Consider the following 5,274-nt stretch of genomic DNA (forward strand, 5'->3'; position numbering starts at 1 on the left):
CTGGATGAAATGAGAAAAAAGGTGAAAAAATGGCAAAGTGTCAAGGGAGCTAGGCAGAAACCCATGCCTAGGGTCCTGGAGCCCAGGGGCCGCGGGAAAGTCTGTGGAGAGCCGCTGTGTCCCTGGATGAAATGAGAAAAAAGGTGAAAAAATGGCAAAGTGTCAAGGGAGAAATTCAGAAACCCATGCCTAGGGTCCTGGAGCCCAGGGGCGGCTGTAAAGTCTGTGGAGAGCCGCTGTGTCCCTGGATGAAATGAGAAAAAGGGTGAAAAAATGGCAAAGTGTCAAGGGAGAAATTCAGAAACCCAGGCCGAGCTGCCTGGAGCCCAGGGGCGGCTGCAAAGTCTGTGGAGAGCCGCTGTGTCCCTGGATGAAATGAGAAAAAGGGTGGAAAAATGGCAAAGTGTCAAGGGAGCTAGGCAGAAACCCATGCCGAGCTGCCTGGAGCCCAGGGGCGGCTGTAAAGTCTGTGGAGTGCCGCTGTGTCCCTGGATGAAATGAGAAAAAAGGTGAAAAAATGGCAAAGTGTCAAGGGAGCTAGGCAGAAACCCATGCCTAGGGTCCTGGAGCCCAGGGGCGGTTCTAAAGTCTGTGAGAGCCGCTGTTGCCCTGGATGAAATGAGAAAAAGGGTGAAAAAATGGCAAAGTGTCAAGGGAAAAATTCAGAAACCCATGCCTAGGGTCCTGGAGCCCAGGGGCGGCTGTAAAGTCTGTGGAGAGCCGCTGTGTCCCTGGATGAAATGAGAAAAAGGGTGGAAAAATGGCAAAGTGTCAAGGGAGCTAGGCAGAAACCCATGCCGAGCTGCCTGGAGCCCAGGGGCGGTTCTAAAGCCTGTGAGAGCCGCTGTTGCCCTGGATGAATTGAGAAAAAGGGTGGAAAAATGGCAAAGTGTCAAGGGAGAAATTCAGAAACCCATGCCGAGCGTCCTGGAGCCCAGGGGCCGCGGGAAAGTCTGTGGAGAGCCGCTGTTGCCCTGGATGAAATGAGAAAAAGGGTGAAAAAATGGCAAAGTGTCAAGGGAGCTAGGCAGAAACCCATGCCTAGGGTCCTGGAGCCCAGGGGCCGCGGGAAAGTCTGTGGAGAGCCGCTGTTGCCCTGGATGAAATGAGAAAAAGGGTGAAAAAATGGCAAAGTGTCAAGGGAGCTAGGCAGAAACCCATGCCGAGCTGCCTGGAGCCCAGGGGCGGCTGCAAAGTCTGTGGAGTGCCGCTGTGTCCCTGGATGAAATGAGAAAAAGGGTGGAAAAATGGCAAAGTGTCAAGGGAGAAATTCAGAAACCCAGGCCGAGCTGCCTGGAGCCCAGGGGCGGCTGCAAAGTCTGTGGAGAGCCGCTGTGTCCCTGGATGAAATGAGAAAAAAGGTGAAAAAATGGCAAAGTGTCAAGGGAGAAATTCAGAAACCCAGGCCGAGCTGCCTGGAGCCCAGGGGCGGCTGTAAAGTCTGTGGAGTGCCGCTGTGTCCCTGGATGAAATGAGAAAAAGGGTGAAAAAATGGCAAAGTGTCAAGGGAGAAATTCAGAAACTCAGGCCGAGCTGCCTGGAGCCCAGGGGCGGCTGCAAAGTCTGTGGAGTGCCGCTGTGTCCCTGGATGAAATGAGAAAAAGGGTGGAAAAATGGCAAAGTGTCAAGGGAGAAATTCAGAAACCCAGGCCGAGCTGCCTGGAGCCCAGGGGCGGCTGCAAAGTCTGTGGAGAGCCGCTGTGTCCCTGGATGAAATGAGAAAAAAGGTGAAAAAATGGCAAAGTGTCAAGGGAGAAATTCAGAAACTCAGGCCGAGCTGCCTGGAGCCTCAAAGCGGATAGAAATAGCGTGGAGAGCCGCTGTTAAGCCAGACGCCCTCTGGCGGACACAGGCAGGAGTTGCAGTAAATGCATTGAAGTCAATGGGCGAGAGTAAGCCATGCCTTGCGTCCTGGAGCCCAGGGGCGGTTCTAAAGTCTGTGAGAGCCGCTGTGTCCCTGGATGAAATGAGAAAAAGGGTGAAAAAATGGCAAAGTGTCAAGGGAGCTAGGCAGAAACCCATGCCTAGGGTCCTGGAGCCCAGGGGCCGCGGGAAAGTCTGTGGAGAGCCGCTGTGTCCCTGGATGAAATGAGAAAAAGGGTGAAAAAATGGCAAAGTGTCAAGGGAGCTAGGCAGAAACCCATGCCTAGGGTCCTGGAGCCCAGGGGCCGCGGGAAAGTCTGTGGAGAGCCGCTGTGTCCCTGGATGAAATGAGAAAAAGGGTGAAAAAATGGCAAAGTGTCAAGGGAGCTAGGCAGAAACCCATGCCTAGGGTCCTGGAGCCCAGGGGCCGCGGGAAAGTCTGTGGAGAGCCGCTGTGTCCCTGGATGAAATGAGAAAAAAGGTGAAAAAATGGCAAAGTGTCAAGGGAGCTAGGCAGAAACCCATGCCTAGGGTCCTGGAGCCCAGGGGCCGCGGGAAAGTCTGTGGAGAGCCGCTGTGTCCCTGGATGAAATGAGAAAAAAGGTGAAAAAATGGCAAAGTGTCAAGGGAGAAATTCAGAAACCCATGCCTAGGGTCCTGGAGCCCAGGGGCGGCTGTAAAGTCTGTGGAGAGCCGCTGTGTCCCTGGATGAAATGAGAAAAAGGGTGAAAAAATGGCAAAGTGTCAAGGGAGAAATTCAGAAACCCAGGCCGAGCTGCCTGGAGCCTCAAAGCGGATAGAAATAGCGTGGAGAGCCGCTGTTAAGCCAGACGCCCTCTGGCGGACACAGGCAGGAGTTGCAGTAAATGCATTGAAGTCAATGGGCGAGAGTACCCAATGCGCCAAAAAAGTGCTGAAAATATGACAAAGTGTCAAATGAATGGGAGGCAATGGGCGAGAGTACCCAATGCGCCAAAAAAGTGCTGAAAATATGACAAAGTGTCAAATGAATGGGAGTCAATGGGCGAGAGTACCCAATGCACAAAAAAAGTGCTGAAAAAGTCCACACGAGCCTAGTCAGAAATGCAGGCCGAGGCGGCTGGAGCCCCAAAGCGGCTATAAAAAGCGTGGAGAGCCGCTGTCGCCCCGGAGAAACGGAGAAAAAGTGCTGAAAAAAGGCCCACGTCCTAACGGACCTAGGCGGAAGTGCAGGCGAGGCGGCAGGAGTCTGAAAACCGCTATAAAAAGCGTGGAGAGCCGCTGTCGCCCCGGAGAAACGTAGAAAAAGTGCTGAAAAAAGGCCTAAATCCTAACGGACCTAGGCGGAAGTGCAGGCGAGGCGGCAGGAGTCTGAAAACGGCTATAAAATGCGTGGAGAGCCGCTGTCGCCCCGGAGAAACGGAGAAAAAGTGCTGAAAAAAGGCCTAAATCCTAACGGACCGAGGCGGAAGTGCAGGCGAGGCGGCAGGAGTCTGAAAACGGCTATAAAATGCGTGGAGAGCCGCTGTCGCCCCGGAGGAACGGAGAAAAAGTGCTGAAAAAAGGCCTAAATCCTAACGGACCGAGGCGGAAGTGCAGGCGAGGCGGCAGGAGTCTGAAAACGGCTATAAAATGCGTGGAGAGCCGCTGTCGCCCCGGAGGAACGGAGAAAAAGTGCTGAAAAAAGGCCTAAATCCTAACGGACCGAGGCGGAAGTGCAGGCGAGGCGGCAGGAGTCTGAAAGCGGCTATAAAACGCGTGGAGAGCCGCTCGGATGATTTTTCAAAGTGTCAAATGAATGGGAGTGAATGGGGCAGAGTACCCAATGTGTAAAAAAAGTGCTGAAAAAACGACAAAGTCCACACGAGCCTAGTCAGAAATGCAGTCCGAGGCGGCTGGAGCCCCAAAGCGGCTATAAAACGCGTGGAGAGCCGCTCGGATGATTTTTCAAAGTGTCAAATGAATGGGAGTGAATGGGGCAGAGTACCCAATGTGTAAAAAAAGTGCTGAAAAAACGACAAAGTCCACACGAGCCTAGTCAGAAATGCAGTCCGAGGCGGCTGGAGCCCCAAAGCGGCTATAAAATGCATGGAGAGCCGCTCGGATGATTTTTCAAAGTGTCAAATGAATGGGAGTGAATGGGGCGGAGTACCCAATGCGCGAAAAAAGTGCTGAAAAAACGACAAAGTCCACACGAGCCTAGTCAGAAATGAAGGCCGAGGCGGCTGGAGCCCCAAAGCGGCTATAAAATGCGTGGAGAGCCGCTCGGATGATTTTTCTAAGTGTGAAATGAATGGGAGTGAATGGGGCGGAGTACCCAATGCGCGAAAAAAGTGCTGAAAAAACGACAAAGTGTCAAATGAATGGGAGTGAATGGGCGGAGTACCCAATGCGTGAAAAAAGGTCTGGAAAAACGACAAAGTGTCAAATGAATGGGAGTCAATGGGCGGAGTACCCAATGCGCGAAAAAAGTGCTGAAAAAATGACAAAGTGTCAAATGAATGGGAGTCAATGAGTGTTTTGGTCGACCAGGAAAAAACGCGTTTACGGGAGAGGGTAAATCAGCCGAGAGGGGGGGGGGGGGGTATACTTTACCCTCTCCCGTAAATGCCATTTTTCCTGGTTGACCAAAACACCTCCAGCACGATTTCGGAAACCCAGTTTTTAGAAACACTGACCTCCAGGGGAAGTACCGAGAAAAGCACACTTTTGAATCCGCTTTTGACGCACTGAAACACGGACGTGAGCTGGGGCTGTGCCGCTCTTGGAAAACCCCTGGAGGTTATTTTCTAAAACGGGTTTCCGCGTCCCCCGGGCGCCCGTGTTGGGCCGCGCAAGGCGGTCCGGGCTGCCCACCCCATCTGAGTGCCCCGTTGGGCCGCGTGCATGGCAGGCATCCAAGGAAGGCTGATGAGCAGCGGTGATGATGATGATGAGACACCAGCTGCAAATTTGACAAAGTGTCACCTCTCAAGCATTTCCAAGCGTGACACAAACAAAAGGGAACGGGAACTTTTATATGAGTGACTTGTGCTTCTTTTTCTCCAAGTGTCACTCCACAGCTGGCACCCAGGCTGTGTGACGCAGGTGTCCGACGAGGAGCGCCCGCGATGGGCCGCGTCAGGCGGCCCGGGCCGCGCTATCACCTCCGGATGACAACATCCAAAGGAGCACGTTGGTGCTTGCTGGGAGTTTGCGCACGCGATAGGCGACGCCTGGCGGCCCTGGCCGCGCCTCGCCAGCGGGTAATGACGACCGCGAGCGCCATGCTGCGCCGATGGAGCTGTCCGAGGAGCGAGAGCGCCCGCCATGGGCGGCATCCGGCGGCCCCTGGCCGTGCTTCGTCTGCGGGTCGCTCTCCACCTCCGGGTGGCCAATCCGAGGTGTCCGAAAAGTGTGTGCGCTCGCCATGGGCGGCATCCGGCGGCCTCT

This window comes from Dunckerocampus dactyliophorus, unplaced genomic scaffold, assembly GCF_027744805.1.
Source record: "Dunckerocampus dactyliophorus isolate RoL2022-P2 unplaced genomic scaffold, RoL_Ddac_1.1 HiC_scaffold_22, whole genome shotgun sequence".
Taxonomy (NCBI): Eukaryota; Metazoa; Chordata; class Actinopteri; order Syngnathiformes; family Syngnathidae; genus Dunckerocampus; species Dunckerocampus dactyliophorus.